This window comes from Rhinopithecus roxellana, chromosome 3 (genome assembly GCF_007565055.1).
Source record: "Rhinopithecus roxellana isolate Shanxi Qingling chromosome 3, ASM756505v1, whole genome shotgun sequence".
Lineage (NCBI taxonomy): Eukaryota > Metazoa > Chordata > Mammalia > Primates > Cercopithecidae > Rhinopithecus > Rhinopithecus roxellana.
The window spans coordinates 120,258,056-120,280,723 of record NC_044551.1 but is presented as its reverse complement, the minus strand read 5'-3'; the positions used below and the strand labels follow the sequence as shown (position 1 = coordinate 120,280,723).

Genomic DNA, 22,668 nt, shown 5'->3' with positions numbered 1-22,668 from the left:
TTTTGTGTGGCTTATACTGCTGTGTCCCCTAATCATGGCTGCAAGACCCCTCCAGGTCTATCAACCCCCTCTCAGCTAAGTTGCTCAGCTTTTAGGGGTAACTTAGGGATGATGTTTTGTGCCACTCTGGAGCTGTGGGAAACTGGGGAGTTGTCTCAAGCCCTTTCTGCCTAGAGAGACTGCCATATCATGATATTTCACAGTATCAGTTAACATGTTTCCAGCTGTGAATAACAAGAAACTTATCTTAAACTACCTAAGTGAAATTCGCTTATACTGTATAAGAATTCAAGAGGTGGCCGGGCACGGTGGCTCATGCCCGTAATCCCAGCACTTTGGGAGGCCGAGGTGGGCGGATCACCTGAGGTCAGGAGTTCGAGACCAGCCTGGCCAATACGGTGAAATCTTGTCTCTACTAAAAATACAAAAATTAGCCAGGCCTGGTGGCGCGTGCCTATAATCCCAGCTACTCAGGAGGCTGAGGCAAGAGAATTGCTTGAACCTGGGAGGCAGAGGTTGCAGTGAACTGAGATTGTGCCACTGCACTCCAGCCTGGGTGACAGAGTGAGTCTCGATCTCAAAAGAAAAAAAGAAAAAAAAAATAATTCAAGAGGTAAGATGGGTTTCAGGCTGTGTTGATCAAACAGTTCAATAATGCAATTAAACACCCAGGTTCTCTGTGTTTCTCTACACTGCCTCTGACCTGTCACCTTTGTTCTTAAGCAGACTCCTGTCTTGGTTGATTGATAGATGTAAGGAGAAAAACAGGGATTTCTCTTTTATATGTAGTTGGTTTGTCATGATTCATACTTAAAAATAAAGAGTGTTCTCAGAAGTTTCTGGTAAACCCCACTTCATGTCTCATTGTCATAACTAGGTTGCATGCCCATTTCTGAACCAATTCTTAGAAAGATAAATGGGATTACTCTTAGACCAAAATCAGGCTGAACCCTGAAGCTGGGGTCACTCTGTCATTCATTGTCTCCTGTGGTACTTGGCTATGTGGTGGAGAGATGAGTATCTGGACAAAGTTTAAAAATGTGTTAGGAAGAGAACAAGAAAGATGGATATTCTCTGGGTAATACTATCAATCAGAATTTAGTTAGGAAAACAAACCACTCTAGGCATTTCAAGCAGAGTGGGTTTTAACAAAGGGAGTTAAGTGACAAAATTATTGGAAGGGATAAAAGAGGCAAAAGGAAGGGGGATAATATGATGTTAGTCAGTGCTCAGGAACTTTAGGAAGACGCTACTGCTGCTGCGGGAAACCACAACTGCGCAATCCCTCATTCCTCTGAAACTATGCTCGTTTGTTTCTGTAGTTCCTATGGTAGTGCAGATCAGTACAGTATAGGAACTGTAGTGCTGTTCCTACGGGGCACTCTGCTCCAAAGTCAAAGCCAGGAGAAGATGTGCCTCTGCCTTCCTTCTTCCTTTTCATTTTTTAATAAAAAAATTTATTGAGATATAATTTATATACCATACAATCCAATCATTTAAAATATATAATTCAATGCCTTTAGTATATTCACAGAGTTGTGAATCCATCACCACAATACATTTTAGAAGATTTCATTACCTCCAAAAAGAAACCCCTTCTCATTAGACATCACCCCTCAATCCCAATCCCCTTATACCCGAATATCTGGCCCTGGGCAATCAGTAATCTGCTTTTGGTCTCTATAGGTTTGCCTAATCCAGACATTTCATATAAATAAAGTCTTACAACAAGTGGCTGTTTGTAATGGATACTTTCACTTAGCATAATGTTCTCAGTGTTAGGGTTCATTCATTCTTATTTTAATATGTGTCAATATTTCATGTGGTTTAATGACTAAATATATTCCATAGTATCAATATATTACATTTTATTGATCCATTCATCAGTTAATGAACATTTGGGTTATTTCTACTTTTTGGTTATTGTAAATAATGTTGCTGTGACCATTTGTGGACAAGGTTTTGTGTGGAATTATATATGCTGAGTATACACTTAGGAGTGGAATTGCTGGTTCATATGCTAACTCTAACCTTTTGAAGAATTGCTATGCTGATTTTAAAACAGCTGCCCCATTCTACATTCCCACCAGCAATATATGAAGGTTCCAATTTTCTCCACATTATCACTGACAGTTCTTATTATCTGTTTTTAAAAAAATTTTATTATTGCCTTCTTAGTGGGTATGAAGTGATATTCCATTGTGATTTTGATTTGCATTTCCCTAATGTCTAATAATGTTGAACATTTTTTCTTGTGCTTATTAACCATTAGTATATCTTCTTTGGAGAAATGTCTGTTCAGATGCTTTACCCAGTTTTTAATTGGATCATTTGTCTTTTTATTATTGAGTTATAATAGTTCTTTATGTGTTCTAGATACAAGCACCTTGTCAGATACATGATTTGCAAATATTTTCTCTTATATCATAGTCTGTCTTTTCACTTTTTCTTAATGCCCTTTGGTATATGAGAGTTTTTAATTTTGATGAAGTCTAATTTATCTGTAATTCCTTTTGCTGCTTGTGCTTTGGGTATCATATCTAAAAATCTATTGCCAAATCTGAAATAATGAAGATTTACTCTCTACATTGTCTTCTAAGAATTTTACAGATTTAGTAGGTACAATTAGGTCTTAGATTCATTTTGAGTTAATTTTTTTGTATGATGTAAGGAAGGAGTCCAACTTCATTCTTTTGCCTGTGGCTATCCAGGTGTCCCAGCACTTCCCTTTAATCTTGTGCAAGGCCCTTCCACTGGCAAGTCTGGAACTGAAATTTGGCTAAAAAGGGAAATTGGAAAATGTAGTTTGTGGACGTCTAGCCCCTGTGATATAAGAGAGAGTTTACAAGGTTGGGGACCAAACCACAGTATTTAGCACACAACTACCATAAACATTGGACTTCTGTGGGGGTTGCTGTCTCTTGGGTGTCTAGACAGAAAGCAGGCCACATGCCTACTTTTGTTCAAAGATCCTAAACCTATCAAGGATCACTTTATCACCCCCAAATCTTGGGATGGATATAGAATGTGGGATCCCAGCTCACTCTATTTTATTTCTCTCATCTCTGTTCTTCCTTCTCCCTAGTCCAGAGAATTCTAAAATTGAGTCTAAGAAAAACTCTGTCCTATATCTTTCCAGATATTTCTGCTTTCCACACTTTTGTTCTCTATCTCTATCTCTTTCTTCTCTTAGACTGGATTCTTAAGTAAAACTGCCTGAAAAGGAAGACCTTGGGAGAGATGAGGAAAATTTTGTTATTAATTAGTACTTTGAAGTTTTATCCTGCCATACACAGGTAGAAATAGAGATGAGATGGGTGTGGGGTGGGGCAAATGATTATGGTACTTGCTGAAATTAACAATAGTAGCCATGTTAAGATAAAAGAGTAACAACAAAAAAGTCCTACTTCTTTAAGAAATATATGCGTACGAGCATATGAGGTGTTGTCTACCTTTAAAGGTATATTGCCTTACTTTTCTTAATTTAAAAACAGTTTGAAACATACTATGGTAAGCTTTTAAAAGAAGGAAATAAAATCTTAAAGGTACAAGATTATTTTAGACTTAGTATTAGACAATAGAAAGCAGCCCTTTGCCTGACAGATTAGGAAGGTGGGTTCATGAATGTGAGGCAATGTGTCAGAGACAGGAATAAGATTTGGTAAAGGAAGAGTGATTCTCAGGGGGAGGTGAATAATTATAGATAAGAAGCTAAAATTAATAGATAAGCAGGACATTCATGCCTTTGCTATAGATTTCCAGTTATGACTAAGCAGGTATTAGAGGGTAATTTGGCAATGGTTTTACAGTTGTATTTTATAATGAACTATAGCATACTAATATAGACTAAACTGTTTAAACATCTTGGGAGACTTTAATTTATTCAGCCTAAGAGCTTAGTTGAAGGGGAAAAAATAGTGGAAAGTAAGCTGTAGGATTGCTTTTCCTGAATTCTAAATTTAGCTTAAGCATATTTCTAATCCTCTATGCCAGGAATATTTTCTTGAAAATGCATTTGAATTGTATAATCTGATCACCTTTATTAATACAGGATTTGGACAGACATAAACATGCTTACTGTATTTTACTGTGTCAGGTTTTTAGGCTAAGTAATCCTGTAAATGATTAGTTAATTATATTCTGTTCGATTACCAAGGTACTTAACTTAAATCCAGTATGATCATAAAAGGTAAGTCTATCTTCAGTGACGATGATGGAGATTCCACACGTGGTTACATTTGAGAAGGCAAAAGGAACTGCATCATGTGACCAGAGCCTGCACAATGTAATTCCCATTACATTATGACAGAAATTTAAAAGGAATAGACTGTGGGAAGAGCAACACAGATTCACAGCCACTGTTTTGGAGACCCAAAGACAAATAGTAATTCCTCACCAAACTGATTCTCTTATGAAAGTAGGTGGGAAACTTTCCATTACCAGTTGTATAAATTCCCCTCTCCCTTTTCAGTTTAGGCCCAGATGACCTCACATTACATATGGGTATAAATAAGGTACTTTTTAATGAACTACAGAAAAGGAAGGCACTATGTGAAAACTCAAGGATGTGGTATCAATGTAACTCTCAAATTAAAAAAGGAAACTAGCATATTCAAAGTGTCTGTAACATACCATCTCATTTAATCTTCATAACAGGCCTAGGAAGAGGCCTGTTATGAGGCGTTGTCTACCTTTAAAGGTATATTGCCTTATATACCTATATATATATATAAAGGCCTGTTTGAATTATTATCTCTAGAGGCGGAAACTGTATCGGAGATATATTAGAATCTAGTTTGTCTGATTCCAAATTCTATGTACTTTTGGTTGTTACATTTTGATAGCAGTCTTTTAGGTGTGAAAGACATAAACCAATTCAAATTAGCTGAAGAAAAGCAAGGGATTTATTGGCTCATAAAACTGAAAAGTATAGTGATAATCTTACTCAGTGAACAAGCTCAGCTGTAGGCATAGTTGGATCTAGAAGTCAAAATGGAACTCCTTTCTGTGTCTTAGTTCTGCTTTACTTTGTGTTGCACTCTCCATCAGGCAGGTTCTCAGGAGCTTCAGCTTCAATCTCATGGAAAAGAGATTCTCTTTCCAAGTTTGAATAAAAGTTTCAGTATTGAATTTCATTGTCCTGGCTTGGTCTAAGTAATCCCAAATACATGCTAAAAACAATTTAAAAGAAAAGTAAAGACAAAGGGGTAGCTGCTTCAGAAAATGTGAATTCTAACTCTTTTAAAAAATTTCCAACTTTTATTTTAAGTTCAAGGGTATATGTGCAGGACGTGCAGGTTTGTTACATAGGTAAACGTGTGCCATGGTGGTTTGCTGCACAGACCATCCCATTACCCAGGTATTAAGCCCAGCATCCATTACCTGTTCTTCCTGATCCTCTCCCTCCTCCCACCCCCTGCCCTCTGATAGGACCCAGTTTGTGTTGTTCCCCTGTCATATGCCCATGTGTTTTCATAATTTAGCTCCCACTTATAACTGAGAACACGTGGTATTTGGTTATTTGTTCCTGCATCCGTTTGCTAAGGATAATGGCCTCCAGCTCCATCCAAGTCCCTGCAAAGGACATGATCTTATTTCTTTTTATGGCTGTGTAGTATTCCATGGTTTATGTGTACCACATATTTTCTTTATCCAGTCTATCATTGATGGTTGATTCCATGTCTTTCCTTTTGTGAATAGTGCAGCAATAAACATATATGTGCACGTGTCTTTATAGTGGATGATTTATATTCCTTTGGGTATATACCCAGTAATGGGATCGCTGGGTCAAATGGTATTTCTGCCTATAGGTCTTTGAGGAATTACCACACTATCTTCCACAATGGTTGAATGAATTTACACTCCTACCAACAGCATAAAAGCATTCCTTTCTCTCCATAACCTCACCAGCACCTGTTTCTTGACTTTTTAGTAATAGCCATTCTTACTGGTGTGAGATGGTATCTCATTGTGGTTTTGATTTGTATTTCTCTAATGATCAGTGATGTTGAGCTTTTTTTTTTTTATATATGTTTTTTGGCCACATGTGTGTCTTCTTTTGAGAACTGGCTGTTCATGTCCTTTGCCTAGTTTTTAGTGGGGTTGTTTCTTTCTTATAAATTTGTTTAAGTTCCTTACAGATGCTGGATATTAGACCCTTGTCAGATGCACGGATCGCAAACATTTTCTCCTATTGTGTAAGTTGTTTGTTTACTCTGTTTGATATGGTTTAGCTGTGTCCTCACCAAAATCTCAACTTGAATTGTAGTTCCCATAATACTCACGTGTGATGGGAGGGACCTGGTGGGAGGTAATTGCGTCATGGGGGCAGTCACCCCCCCATGCTGTTCTGATAGTGAGTGAGTTCTTATAAGACCTGATGGTTTTATAAGGGGCCTTTCCCTCTTTGCTTGGCATTTCTCCTTCCTGCTGCCATGTGAAAAGGATGTGTTTGCTTCCCCTTCCACCATGATTGTAAGTTTCCTGAGGCATCCTCAGCCCTGTGGAACTATGAGCCAATTAAATCTCTTTCCTTTAAAAATTACCCAGTCTCAGGTATTTCTTTATGGTAGCATGAGAATGAACTAATACACTATTGATAGTTTCTTTTCATGTGCAGAAGTTCTTAAGTTTAATTAGATCCCATTTGTCACTTTTTGCTTTTGTTGCAGTTGCTTTTGGGGTCTTTGTCATGAAATCTTTGCCTGTGCCTATATCCTGAATGGTATTGCCTAGGTTTTCTTCTAGGGTTTTTATAGTTTTGGGTTTGACATTAAGGTCTTTAATCCATCTTGAGTTGATTTTTGTATAATGTGTCATGAAGGGGTCCAGTTTCAATTTTCAGCATATGGATAGCCAGTTCTCATGGCATCATTTATTAAATAGGGAATCCTTTCCCTGTTACTTGTTTTTTTGCAGGTTTCAGATGGTTGTAGGTATGCCGTCTTATTTCTGGGTTCTCTATTCTGTTCCGTTGATCTATGTGTCTGTTCTTGTACCAGTATCATGCTGTTTTGGTTACTGTAGCCCTGTAGTATAGTTTGAAGTCAGGTAGCGTGATGCTTCCAGGCTCTTTTTTGGTTCTATATGAATTTTAAAATAGTTTTTTCCAGTTCTGTGAAGAATGTCAATGGTAGTTTAATGGAAATAGAATTGATCTGTAAATTGCTTTGGACAGTATGGCCATTTTCACGATATTGATTCTTCCTATCCATGAGCATGGGATGTTTTTCCATTTGTTTGTGGCCTCTCTGATTTCCTTGAGCTGTGGTTTGTAACTCTCCTTGAAGAGGTCCTTCATTTCCCTTGTAAGCTGTATTCCTTGGTATTTTATTCTTTTTGTGGCAATTGTGAATGGGAGTTCATTCATTAGTTAGCTCTCAGCTTGCCTGTTGTTGGTGTATAGGAATGCTAGCGAGTTTTGTACACTGATTTTGTATCCTGAGACTTTGCTGAAGTTGCTTATCAGCTTAAGAAGCTTTTAGGTTGAGATGATGGGGTGTTCTAGATAGAGGATCATGTCATCTGCAAACGGAGATAGTTTGACTTCCTCTCTTCCTATTCAAATACGCTTTATTTCTTTCTCTTGCCTGATTGCCCTGGCCAGAACTTCCAATACTATGGCCAGAACTTCCAATACTATGGCCAGAACTTCCAAAATAGGAGTGCTGAGAAAGGGCAATATTTAGGCTCCTTTCCTAGGGGTATGTATGGACCTCCCTCCTTGCCTGAGTTGCAGCCACATTTGTTGGGGATCCTGGGACTGGAGTATGTAAAGCTCCCAGGTCTCTGTGCATGCCTGAACAGCTGCTCTGCCGAGACTCCACAGAGCAGTGTATGTTGGATCCAAGACCCTGATGGCATGGACTCACAAGGGGATCTCCTGATCTGAGGGTTGCAAAGATCTGTGGGAGAAGTGTGGTTTCCCAGGGTGGTACATTCACTCACTGCTTCCCTTGGCCAAGGGTGGGGGTTCCCTTGACTCAATGTTGCTCCTGGGTGGGCCATTGCCCCACGCTGCTTTTCTTCATTCTCCATGGGTCAAGTTGTTTCCCTCACCAGTCCCAGTGTGAGTACCTGGATATTTCAGTTGAAGGTGCTGTATTTACTCCCCGCTTTCATTCTTCTCTGTGAGTGTCATACACTGCAGCTGCTTCTAATTGGCCATCTTGGCTCCCTTGAATTCTAACTCTTAAGTCTTATGTATATATGTTAAAGATACAGACTGCAGAATAACTGCACTACTTATGAGCTATTTTCATGTGGATAATGAAACCAGATAACCATAGCAATTGGTGCTGATCATGAAGATTCCTGAAGCAAACAGATGGTCTTTACTTCTCTGCTTTTGAAAAGGTCTTAATTACATGATAAGGTCACGCATACAGCTTCATTTGAATCTATATAATAGTATATTTGATAGCATGCTTTTCTTAAACTGTGTTTGGAAGACCGAAGAACTAAAATTTATCAAGTTACTACTTATGTACGGGCAGCATATAGGTACTTTAAATGATTCGGCAGGCATTAGCCACATGTAATATTTAAGTTTAGAATTTAAATTAATTAAAATTAAATTAAATTGAAATTCATTTCTTTGGTCACACTAGCTATACTTCAAGTGCTGAATGACCACGTGACCATAAGGAACAGCACAGATATAGAGCATTTCCATCCTTGTAGAAAATTCCACTGGACAGCTCTGGAGGTCTATCTCAATTCTGTTTTCAGAATGAAATCTAGCAATCTTAAATCATGTTAAATAACACCATGAAAAAATAATCAGCCCAGAATGTGTTATTTTCTACAAAGAAACCCAAACAGATCTGAGATCTTATAAACGTCAATATCATGGGGAAAAAAAGTAGGGGTAGAGGATATTGTCCGAGATTTAAAAAGACTTACTTAAAAGAACTAATAACCAAATGTAATGATTGATCCTGATCTGAACGGAAATAATTTTGTGAAAAATTTTTGTTTCAATGAAGAAACCTGAAAATGGACTAATAGATATTAGATAATACAATAGAGTTATTTTCAATTTTGCCAGGTGTGATAAAGGTATCGTGGTTTTGTAAAAGTATATTTCATTTTTTTGGAGATCTATGCGGAAGCATTTAGAAGTAAAATATTTTCATATTTTAAATTTACTTTAGAATGATATAATAAAAATAGATGGTAAACCAACTATGGCATAATTGTGAAATCTAGGTGGTGGAAACTATTATGTTATTTTTAATTTTGATATATTTTAAAACTTCTAAAATCAATGAAAATATTTTAAAAATCTATTTTTTAAAAAAATGGATTTTGCCTTTGATGTCACACTTAGAAAATGTTCCCTCAAGCAAGGGCTTTAATCACTGAGATTGTCTTCAAGTATTCTTATGGGTCATTTACTTTAATACTTAAATCTTTTATCTCTCTGAAATTTGTTTTGACGTGATATATGAGATAAAGATGACTTTTATGTTCAGGTAGCTAGATGGTAGTGAATATTTTGTTTGATTCTCTAAATTTATTTACCATTTTTTTTCTAGAAAAGCCCTTGCTTTTTCTTTGGGGATCGATATCCCTCTCTTTTCTGGTCATGTGTTTTGGGTAATAATTAATAGAAAATTATAAGCCTCGTATTCTTTAATTTACCCTTGGCTAAGAAATAACTGAAGGAAAAACCATAGTGCTTATTGGTAATTTAATAGGAAATTGAAAGAATGAAAGTCTGTTGAGGCACCAGCAGACAACCCCTGCGCTAGCCATCTTTACACCCGGTTAAATAGACAGGAAAAAGCTTAGGCAGTACTAATGTATCTGTTACCATAAAATGAAAGTTAAAGTATATGTTTATTGCCTGTCTTACATCAAAAAGGAAAGTTTCTATGCCTGTTTTATAAGAAGGGATCAGACAATAATATGAAAAGCATTCCAAGTGTTTCAAGTAGAGGATTTACTACAATGCATCAGGTGCTTAAGTAATCGAGGGCTGAAGAAGAGTGAGTCAGAGGTTTGCCACTAACTTTTAGGTGCAGCACCACAGAAAGTTAGAGTCTCTATCTGCCGGAGTCAGGAGCTTACAGGAAGCTCCTGCTTATCTCATGGGACTTTGTAGCCCCAAGATGGGTGGAATGGCAGGGGACATAGACACTACCACAGAAACTCACATTTAGGAGGTCCATGCTATGCCTTCTACTGCTGCTGGAGAAAGAAGAGAAATGATTTCTGCCTCACTGCTGCCTTTCAAAGATCATGTGAATTTATCTTTAATACGGAGACTAAAAATACATCCAGAACTGCTGGCTAGGATGTCACAGAAATATACTTCTCAGGCTTCCGGTCTCTGCATTGTAAGGAGGGATGGAAAAGTTTATAAGGTGGGCTGAGTGTCAATAGACAAATCCAATAGAAGGGATGAAGAATCTCCTACATATTTAAATGTTTATTTAAAACTCAAGGGATTGTTGACTTGACACCAAGAGTAGTCTGTTTTTGTTATAGGAAAAGATATTTGCGAGACTATTTGGTGAAGAAAGCAATTTGAAGTTGTAAATCATATTTGTCATAGAGGATTGGTCTCACTCACCAGTTGGTTAGAATTCACTTCCTATGACATCACCTGATCTAGCAAAGCTTCCCCAACTGATGGGTCAGCCAGCCCAAAGAGCAGTAGGGGTGGTTGAGCAGGTCTGGGTAACCAGAAAAGTCTTGCCAAGGGCTCCAATTCCCTTGTTTACCGTGTTATACCATATAAACATAACTATCTTTTTCTTAATGTAGTCAAAGCACTGCACTTAGTGAAATAACCTTCTGTTGTTTTCATGTTAGTGACATTCCAGAGTGTGAAGACTCCGAGGTAAATTAATGTACAAGAAATGTAAGGAAAGGCTCTGCCAGAGCACTTGCTCTTCACCTGTGTAAACACATCATGACCATTTAAGGCTGTAAATCGCAGGATATAATATTAATATCCCAGAGGGTAGTCAGGTAAATAACAGGGCAGGCTGATATGAATTCCCTGGATTTAAAGAAAAATTAAAGCCTTGATTAATTAATTCGTTATGTGCAGCTTCTCCTCCCTTCCTTTGCTTTTATAGCAGGCATGAGATAATTATTATAATGTGAGAGATAAGCCTGCTTCAACTGAGAGCTGTGTTTGGGCAACTCTGTGGTTTGGGCAAATGTATTGAGTGACTTAAATTCATATTCAGAAGACTCTGATGTTAAAAAGAATTTCCTACTTAGGAAAGATAATTTCCAAGTGGAAAACAAAAATCCTCTACTGAGTTATAAAACTTTTGTTTGAAATATATTCGTTATATTTGAGAATTACTATGCGTGAGGACACCTCTTCATGCTTGAGATATATCAGTAAACAAAATAGGCAAAGATTAAGAAGTTCATATTCTAGTGGGAGAAAGACATATCAAACAATAAACATAATGAATAAGTAAATTACATAGGATATTAGAAGGTGAAAAGTGGTATTAAAAAAGAAAAGGTAAAGCATGGTTAAGGGGATCAGGTGTGTTGGGGAAGGGGTGATGGGCTGCAATACTGAATAAGAAGGCTCATTGAGAAGATGAAATTTGAGTAAGATGTGCAGGAGATCAGGGAGCAAGCCACACATTCCAGGGAGAGGGAACTGCAAGGGCTTTAAGGTAGAAGTCAGTCTGGTGTATTTGAAGAAAAGCAAGGGGACCAAAGTACCTGAAGTATAGAGCAAGAGGAGAGCAGAAGATAAAACCAAGAGGCACTGAGAGAGTGTAGTGGATACCATGTGCACTTCAGGACCAAGGCACTCATTTCCCCAGGTGTTGGCTATAGATGGCTCCTAGCTCAGTTCCTCATCTAGAATTGCCTTCAACAGAAAAGAACTTCATTCCCAAGGTTATGCTGTCTCCCAGGAGCAGACCACATCCAAAGACTGTCCTTGAGGGATTATAAGAGGTGGGTCCCCTTGCCTCAATTCAGGCCAGCTCTGTGGGCCTATCGTAACTATATCACAGTCCACTGGTCCTTCTGCCCAATTCTGCTTTCCTCACTTCCTTATAAGTGTTACTCTTGAGAGCAAACCCAAGAAACCTCCTGCCTACAAATCTCCATCTCAGAGGCTGTTTTCTGGAGAACAAGACTTGAAACAGAGGCATTGTGAACACTTTGACTCTAAGATGGGAGTACATGGGGGCTACAGTAAGAGAGAAACATGATCTAACTTATGTTTTAACAAGATAACTTTAGCTGTGGCACTGGGAGTGATTGGTGGAGAGTTAAAGTCAGAAAAAGGGAGAAAAATAAAGAGACCACTGCATTAATTCAGGGGTAATGATGAAGGTCTGGATAGGTTGGTGAATGTATTTTGAAGGTAGAGCCTATAGAATTTGCTTATAGTTTGAATGGAGGGTGTGAGAGAAAGAGCAACTCAAGGATGACACCAAGGTTTTTGATATAAGCAAATGAAAGGATAAAGATGCCATTTGCTGAGATGGGGATGAAAGGGATGAATTTGGGAAGAGCAGACTTTTGGAGGGAAATTAGGAGTTAGGTTTTGAATGTATTAATTTTGAGATGCCCATCTGTGAACCAAGTGGTGATGTCCAGGAGGCAGTTGGGCAGAGGTCAAGGCTGAAGATCTATATTTAGCAGTGGTCAGTAAAGGAATGGTATTTATGGCTCTGAGCCTGAATGAGATAGTCTATAAAGTTATTGTAGCTGGAAAAGAAAAGTGATCCAATAACTGAGACCTGGGTGGTTCAAAATTTTGAGGTTGGAAAGATGTGAAGAAACCAACAAAGGTAACACAGAAGGAGCCACCAGAGAGAAAAAAGGAAAACTATAGAAGTCTGGTATCCTGGATGTCAAGTCAAGGAAGATATTCAATGAAGGGAAGAAAATGTTTCTGACAATTGGTTTCAGCAACTTGGATCTCATTTGATTACCTTGAAAAATAAGAGAGCAGTATTAATTTGAGGGTTGGGGGCGAAAACCCTGATTAGAGGAGATTTAAGAGAGAATAGAAGGAAAAAATATGAAGATACTAAGTTTAGAAATTTAATTCAAGGAGTTTACAGTGAAGAGAATAGCTGTAGGAGGAGGACCAAACAAAGTTCTTTTTTAAGTGGAAGAAATAATATTTGTGAATGCTGATAGGAATACTCTTGTTGAGAGGAGAGAATTAATAATGCAGGAAAGAGAGGGAGAAATCCATGTCATTTGGGAGGCCCAAGGGAATGAATTTAGTGCATAAGTGAGGAGGATGGCCTTAAATAAGAGTGTGATCAATCCATCAGGAGGGGAGGCAAAGCACATGACCAGACATGAAGGTGGATGACCAGCTGTAGTTGCAGAAGTTTGTGGAGATTCTCCTCTAATTGCTTCAGTTTTCTCAGTGAAATAAGGAAATGAGAAGCAGGGTCTTCAACTGACAGTGAAGATGAAAGAAGAGATACTGGATGTTTGAAAAGAGAGAAGGTCACCATCTAGAAGAATGGAAGAGCAAGTGAACTAAGGAGATATAATTAGGTTGCTGGGTAGTGCCAAGGATCCACTTAGTACTGAATTTAGTAGTCATAAATTTAGAGTGATGCTCATTAATGTTTGCTAATGCTTTAATTTCTACCTTTCTCTAGCACATTAAATTGCACCAGTGCTACCATGGAGTTTGTGGAGAGTTGGACTGAACCAGCACTGGGATTTTGCCAAGTGAGTACAATGCAGCAAGAGAGGAACAAATGAGTTGAGTGTATGGAAGAAATTACCATGATGACTAACCATGGTATTCAGACCAAGTAAGGAGGGAGGCAAAGACTTAAAATGTTGAGGAACACAAAAAGGTTAGGATCAATGGATTTGGACACTGATGTATTAGGAGAATTATTTGAGTTGGTGGTCCAGACTGAGTGAACAAGAGAGTTAGAAAAATAATTATGGAAGAGTGAGGTGCTTGAAATTGAGATTATGGAGAGGCTGCAATTACTGATCATGACAAAGTCTAAGTTATGGCAATAGTGGTGAGTGGCTGAGGTAGGATGGAGAACATGTTCACTGGAGGACAGGAGATCCTGGAACTGAGAGCCCAGGATTGTTGAAAAGGTCATCCACAGAGAATACTAAAATAGCCAAGAATTCTCAGAAATAGTGTTGGAGTGATAGCGAGCCACCCCTCAGCCACACCAGATCTCCACGGGTCATTTCCAACAGCATGCGAAAACAGCAATTTCTCCCACCTCAGAAAACTCTCCTGTGATCTTATATCCCTGTCTAATTACTGCCTCATTTTTTTTTTGCTGCAGTTTAGAATAAAACTTGAAAGACAATACTCTGCGTCAAATACTTCTCCTTCCATTCTAATTTGAACCCTCCCCAAATAGACTTTCAACCCAGCACTCCACTATAGAAAGACACTCCACACATAGCATCTATAAAATCAACCAACCTAGAAACTTGACATGCACAGTACAATTGATCTGATGCAGATGATGTTATAGACAAATCACTTAATTGAATCAAATCTGCTTTTTCCCTCCTGACTAGTTGATATCAAATGATCTGATCAATCTGTTTGTCCTTTCTATTTCTATTACTTTAAGGATGAAAATAGCAATAACTTACTAGTGTTTACTTTTAATTCGATCATGAATATGTGGACAAAAGAGTTTATATATTATTATATTGTATTAAAATAATATCCACTGTTTTCTTTCAAAAACACTTGGCTAAATTATTGTAGTACTTGTGAACAAATGAATATTAATTTTAACATGAAAACATACACAATTTTTTATAAATCTTCTTTGTTAAATATGAGAAAATGATCCTGTCATTCAGGAGGGGTGGTGTTGTAAATCATAACATTTGCAGTGATTAAACATTTGCCGCTTCTGAGTAATTCTGCGTGATGATTCAGATGTGCCTTCTCTCTGTCAATATTACTTGGTACCTCCATTCATTGGAGGACAAATTCCATACAAGATGCAAAGAGATGCTCCTCATGATGGTGGTTCGGTTTTTTTTAATACATGAAGTATGTGCTCAGCAAAGTCCAATATTTGCCTGGCTTTTGTTCACTTATCTTGGTTTCATAATAGCATTTCTCCAGTGGTCCCCATCAAGTTGTGTGCTCATAGTCTGTTAACTGTGTTTCTCCCTAAGTCTGATGTCTTCCTGTAGTATGTATTTGTTACCTCAGTTGCATTCCCATTTGCATTTGAGAAACACTCACCTTATTAGCAGGGCTACTACATACACACGTGCAGTTCGTGCACTGCACAAAGGCTCCCAGCAGAGAGGGCACGTGAGGCTGAAATTCAGGCATGCTGTGATCTCTGATTCCTGACAGTGTTCTGTAGCCACCAGAGAAAGGAAAGATTCCTGCTTATTTTCCCAACTAGAGGCATGCATTTTCCTCATTTTGCAGAAAACACCGTATGGGCTTATAACAACCCTGCTTATGAGACTTGCTGAGAGGAAGAGCTTTCCTTGCAGGAGAGAAACAGCAAAGGGCATATACTTGCTTCTTAGGACTCCTTTCCAAAGGGGCCTTGGGCGTGCATCTGGGTCTCAGCCAATCAAGTGCATCAGTCCTGGGCTTTGAATTGGAACCTGGGATAATAGAGAATTCTTTTGGCAGCTCAGGGATGTCAGCAACCTCCTATTCCCAGAGGCGGTGGTTGCCTCAGAGTCAGTGTCCAGGGCTGGAGGCGCTTATGGTGAGAACTCCAGCATCTGGCATCCAGTGACAGGGCTTTCCCAGACCAGTTCCAAGGAATGATTTTAACTCTAGGAGCAGAACTTCATTCTGTCCCTGCACCATCTTCCTAACCTAGTTTTCCAGCCCTCTGGGTGTTATACTCAGCACCCAGCAGCTTCTGGATAAATTCCTTTTCTGCTTAAACTACTGGAAGTCAGTTTCTTTTGCCGTGTAACCAGTTTATTGGAGAGTCAGTGGGATACTAACATGAAGCCCTTTTATTTGATTTCTCCTACATTGTTTTCAGGCATGCTTTGATGAGAGACTTTTGTATCCCTTCACAACGTCTTAGGAAGTGTCTGTAGCAGTTCAGACATTTTCAGGTTTAAAAAGTTAAGTTTATAGCTCGAGTCTCAACTTATATCCACTTTTTCACTCTTCCTGTCAGTCCAGGTGTGACCAGGGGCCAGTGGCCCTGCCCTGGGGGAATTGTGTGTACATTGTTTCTCTCCTGCTCCTCTACTTCCTGCTCTTCCTTCGTCTTTCCTGTATCTCCTGGAGTGTTGGGGTCTTGGAGCAGGGATAAAGGAAAGGACAGGCATCTGCTTAGCTGCTGCTGCTGTGGTGTACATAGGATTGCCAACTATGCCTGTGGCAGATGTCTGGACACTGCTGAAGGGCAGGGCATGGGCAGGCTCTTCAGTAGGCCTAGCAAGGGCCCCAGTTGCACAGGCATCTGATGTGGGTGATGACCCCAACCCAAGTTCTTCTGCCCCTCCTCCTTCAGCTCCCACTCCTTGGCTGTGCTCCTCCACTAGCAGGCAACCCTCTTAGGTAGGGTCAGGACAAGATTGCTTAAGCCCAGATACCTCTTGTGGTGTTGATTTGGCCCTAAATGCCTCACCCAACAGTGGGAACAGAAGCTGCCTACTGTCTCTTTCCAATTCCTTTCCTTCTGTTGAAATGTGTGGGGAGAGTAAATCTGCCTGCCCCACCTCACAGAAGTCTGACTAGGGTTGGAGATGACTGGGTTCTACCTCTTGCTAGCATTCTTCATCACTGTGATTATTTCTCTTGCTTCCCCCTCCATTTTTACTTAACTTGTCATAGGAGGGAAGAAATATTCCTCTTACCTCTTATATGTGGAGCAGAATAAAAAGTCACCAGTTGGGTTGGTGACTCCCACATGGCAGGAATTCTGATGACTCCTCTTGAGTTCCTTAGTTTTTTCCTATAGGGGAAAAGGGATACGGGTTGAGGTGGCTGTGGCAGTGGTTGCTGGTGGTGTTGAAGTTGTTTTTCTGATGCCTTTTATTAAGTCCTTCAAGGAGTGGATTTGGATACACATTAGAATATGCACCAATTATGATTTACTCTCTGAGACTATACCCATGGTTCCCCAAAATTGAAATCCCATATACTTCCCTGCTATACTTGTAATAAGGGCCTGACTAATTCATGGCGCTGTGTCCAGTATAGTTTATTGATGACTTAGAATCTATTACATTGGTGCAAAAGTAATTGCAGGCTTTGCCATTACTTCTAATTACTTTTAATGGCAAAACCTGGAATTACTTCTGCACCAATCTAATAGTTTCTTTTCCCAGTGGCATCCTGTTTTCTTTTTGGGACAGTATCTCCTCTCCCCACTTTTCTATGCTCCTGGAAGGATGGTGTATCAGGCACCTGTCCCACTATGGAAGTTTGAAGGGCCAAATCCTTCGTGTTTTCTTAGAATAGTCAGGAGGGAGTGCAAAACCTAAGTTAAGCCAAATGAATGCTCTCTCCTGTGACTTTGATCTTGAGAGCATGATGTGAAAACTAAGGAAAGAAATGGTTCAAGTTCATTAATCTCAGCAGGGACAGCCTGCCCAGATTTGTTCAGTTCTGAGACCATGGCTTTGATTCTTTTTTTCCCAGTCCTCTAAAGGGGTTCTTGCTCATTTTTAACTTTGGTCCTCCCAGTTGCCCACTCTTCTGGAATCCTTCAGTGTTGTTTTTATTAAGTTAGTTGGAGTTGGTTTCTGTTACTTGAAAAAAAGAACGCTGACTGATACAGTATGCATTCATATTGCAGAGAAAAGAAGATCACACTACAGGAAATGTTTTTTTCCCCCGATACTTACATCATTGCCATATTCACCTTCAGTCAACTTTTGCAACTTTCTTTTCACACACATTCATAAGTCATCATTATACAGAATACTTAGATTTATTTATTCCGAACTATAATAGTTGTATTCACTGTATCAAATGTTGAAATTAAAAAACAAAGTAATTTCAGAAAGATATTCATGTCTTTACTTCTGTGATTCTCTGGTCTTGGTATATGGAAGATAAATCCAGTTTCTTGCTGAACTACTTCCAAGCATGATCCCACTCCACAGTAAGTCTACGTTTACAAGAATATCCTAGATAGGCGTGCTGCCCCAATACACCAGCAATGCTTTTACAAACTGCCAGTCCAGACACATTTGGGAGTCCTAAAAGTAATTTAACATTTAACTAAAACAATACAGAATAGAACTTTGCTACTCAAAGTGAAATCCAAGAAACAGAAGCATCCACGTAGGAGTTTGTTAAAATGCAGTCTCCACCCTGGATACTGAATCAGAACCTCATATTTAACAAAATCTCTAGCTGATGAACTTGCACATGAAAGTTCGAGAAGTATTGTTAAAACATGAGAGGGCATTACATATGGTAAGAGTAAGTGTTGAAACTTGTTCTAATTATATACTTACAAAGATAAGAATTTGGTCATAATGAAAAATGTACTTCTTACTGTGGATCATATTAAAACTTTTTTGGGGGTAAAACACTAAGCTAGGGGAAATAAACGGATGAATTTGGAATCCCATTGTTGCCCCTTTCAAACTAAGAATACCAGGATTGCCTTACATCTGTGAAGACATATTACATGAAGAAGACAGAAAAGTACTCCTAACTCCTGATAAAGGGTCCAAGGCTGCAAATACAATTTTCTCGTCCATTGTTCTACTCTTCCCTTTCTTCCTCCACTACCTTTAAAAGACAGTGATCTTTTCAAAAACCTGTACAAAAGTCATACTGGAGAAGGGAGCTTAAAAAAAAGTCTAGGACTGGAAGAAGAAGACTGAAATGAAGGCATCTGGGAGGAGACTCATGGGCCAAGAACCCCACCTTTCTAATCCTCTATGTCCTTTGACTGAGACCTATGGCTAAAGACACGACCTCTTCCAATCTTGCCCGCATTTGTGTTGTGGGGAGAGATAAAGTTGTGTACGCACAAGAGCTTTAAGACTCCTGAGCATTTTTTTTTCAGTGCAGATTTTCAGTGACTATGGGGAAAAAGTGTTTAAACATAGCACAATTGTGAGATTTGAGTAACCACAGTGAGCAATCAGAAGACCAGAATAAACAGATGTAGTTCTGAGGCAGGTGAAGTGGTAGAGAGAGCATAAGCTTTGAAGTCAGAGCCAGGGTCAGTCCTCCCTCTGCCGCTCACTAGATTTGGGATCATGAGCAAGATAATTGATCTCTCTGAGCCTTTGTTTCATTACCTGTAAAGCAGGAATAATTATACATGCCTCTTGTTGTTAGAATTGAATGAGGTAAAAAAAATGATAACCTTCTGCCATACTTATGACTTTACACTCTGCAGAAACCCCCACTTCTATTTTTTTAAGTGGGAAGAAGGTAAACTCTGTGAACTCTAGTCTATTGCTGTAACTAAGCAAGCTTTTAAATCATAGATTTAGAAGCATAATTTGAGAGCACTACTGAAGGAAATTATGGGTATAAGAAGCCAATCTTGTTTGCTAAGAGGTAGAACTGGTAGGCTGACTTAGTTTTCTTTATTGAAAATATTACCAGACAGGTAAATGGAACAAATGAGAATATATCTGGATTTATAAGGTAATTGAAAAAATATCCCATGAAATCCTTGTGGATCAGATGAAGAAAGTAGACTGGATATAATAATAGAATTGTAGAATTTACCAGCAGTTGAATGACTACACTACAGGATGTGAATAAATATAAATGGAGAGGAAAGTCTCTGTTAGAATATGCATTTTATTTCTATCTGCTTCTACATGTCTAGTAATTATTTGCCTAAGAGCATCATGGCTTTCTGATCAATTCCAAATATCATGATTTCAAGCTGGCTAGCTAATATACTAGGAAAAGAATTAGCTCCACTAAGCCCTTGACAGGTTCTAAAGATGGACTGCATCTACAAAAATGGAATTCGATAGAGCTAAATGAACAGTCTTATAAAATTACTATGAAATTCTCAACTAAAAATACAAATAATATTTTAAGAAGTCAAGACTAATAGCAAATACGAAAAATAATTGGAATTTTAGTAGATTATAAATTCTGTGTTACAACAGAGTGATATAGTTACCATGAACAAAAAAATCTACTTAATCTAAGATTGTATTAGTAATGTTATAGTGTTCAGAATAAAGGTAGTAAAAATTAGTAAGGAAATAGAAGACTTGACCAACAGTGTCAACTAATGAGACCTAGTTGACATTTTTATCTACCCAATGGCAGCAGCAGTTGTACATTCTTTTCAGGTGCACATGAACCATTCACCAAGAAGGACCATATTTTTGCCATAAAGCAAGTCTCAGTACATTTAAAAGCATTGAAATAAGATGAACTTTCTCTCTGGCTGCAATAAAATTAAAACAAATAATAATATATCTGAATAACATTACTGGGTATTTAATCAAAGGAAGTGAAATCAATGTATCAGAAGGATACTTGTGCCTCATGCTTATTGCAGCACTATCCATAATAGAAAAGATATGGAATTCATGTAAGCATCCATCAGTTGATGAATGGATTAAAAAATGTGGTATATACACAAAGTGGAATACTGTTCGGCCATAAAAAAAAAAAAATGGAATCGTGTTATTTGCAGCAACATGGATGGAACTGGAGGACATTACATGAAATAAGCCAAGTACAGAAAGAGGAATATTACATGTTTTCACTCATATGTGGGAGCTCAGAAAGTTGATCTTTTGAAGGTAGAAAGTGAAATAATGAATACCAAATGTTGGGAAGAGTGTGTGAGTGAGAGGGAGACATGAAGAGAGGTTAGTTAATAAGTGTAAACATTCAGTTAGATAGAAGTTATAGCTTTTAATGTTCAATAGCAGAGAAGGGTGACTGTTGTTAGCAGCCATGTATTGTACATTTCAAAGGAGCTAGAAGAGAGGACTAGAAATGTTCCTAACACATAGTAATGATAAATGCTCAAGGTGATGAATACCCAAGATGCTCCCCTCGTAACATACTCTATGCATGTAACAAATATTCACATGTATTCTGCAAATAAGTAAAATATTATGTATCAATAAAACAAATACCTAAAAAATTTCCTGAAATTTGGAAATTAAATAACAATGTTCCATATAACCTATGGGTTAAAGAAAAAATATTTTGAACTATGTAAACAGGTTATCAAAATTTGTGGAACATGGTTACAGTAGTTATTAGGGAGGAGTTTATAATTTTAAATGCTTATATAAGAAAAAAGAAATCTAAAAATCAATGAGTAAAAATTTGACTTTAAGAAATTAAAGAAAAAAGAAGAGAAAAATAAATCTAATGTATATAGAAAGAAGGAAATAGTAAAGGTAAGAGCTAAAATCAACAAAGTAGAAAATGTGTAAGTAATAGAAAAAAATCAGTGAAACTAAAGTCTGATCCTTTGAATTGATTTCTAAAAGTTGATGAACCTCTAACCAGACAAAGAGATAACAAGAAAATAAAAATGTAGACCAATAATTTTAATGAGTATAGACACAAATATCCTGAACAAATTTTGGCAAATCAAATCCAACACTATATCAAATGTATAATACATTACATGGACCAAGTAAGCTTTAACCCAAGAATGCAAGGCAAGTTTAATAAATAGTTCAATTAACTAACAGAAAAAATGAGAAAAACCGTATAATAATTTCAACTGATACAGAAAAACATTTGACAAAATTCAATAGTCACTCATGGTAAAATAAACAATTTCTAATGAACTATAAATAGAAGGAATTTCTCAATTAATGGAGTTTAATGAAACTTACAACTAACATCCTACTTAATGGTACAAGACTGATTGCTTTGGTTTATCATGAGCAACAAGGATGGGATACTAAATTTTAGCATTTGTATTCAATGTTGTACTGGGCATCCTATCCAGGATGGCAAGACAAATAAAAGAAGCAGAGCATGTAGAAAATCCTAAGGAAACTGAAAAAAACTACTAGAATGAATAAGTAAATTTAGCCATCTTGCAAAATGTGAGGGTACTGCACAAAAATCCACTGTATTTCTCCATACTAGCAATGAACAATTGGAGACAAGAACTCAAAAATAATTCCATTTATGAAATACCAAAAATAAAATGCTAAGGGATTCATTTTTAAAATTATGTATAATACTGCTATGTGGAAAGCTACAAAATATTGCTGAGAAGAATTAAAGAATACCTAAATTAATGGAGAGATATAACATGTTCATAGATTAGAGGAATCAATATTGTTATGTCAATTCTCCTTAAATTGATCAATGGATTCAAGGCACTCTCAATTAGAAAAGTGAATTTTTATAACATTGACAAGCGAATTCTGAAATTTACATGGAAGATGAAAACCAAATAAAAACAAAAGCGGAAGAGTTAAACAAATTTTGAAAAAAAATAAAAACAGCACAACTGGAAGACTTATTACACCTAAGTTGGAGTCCTACTGTAAAGTTATAGTAATCAGAGCAGTATGGTTTTGGCATAGGAATAGAAATATAGATCAAATGAAAGGAATAATGAGTGAATCCTGAAATAGACTCACTCATCCATGGCCAATTGATTTTTGATAAAGGTATCCAGTTACTCAATGGGAAAAAAGATAATCTTCTCAACAAATGGTGACAAAACAACTGGATATCCATGTGGACAATAATGAACTTCGGCCCTTACTTCATACCATACA

At 37.7% G+C, this 22,668-nt stretch overlaps 1 protein-coding gene across 1 annotated transcript in view; it reads left to right on the top strand.

The window, feature by feature from the left end:
- Positions 1-22,668, top strand: part of MEGF10 (multiple EGF like domains 10) — a 397,687-nt gene that overhangs the window by 191,985 nt on the left and 183,034 nt on the right. Inside the window, exon 3 of the mRNA XM_030927482.1 lies at positions 13,623-13,695. The gene's annotated coding sequence lies outside the window, so the exon portion shown is untranslated. The remainder of the gene's footprint in view (positions 1-13,622; positions 13,696-22,668) is intronic.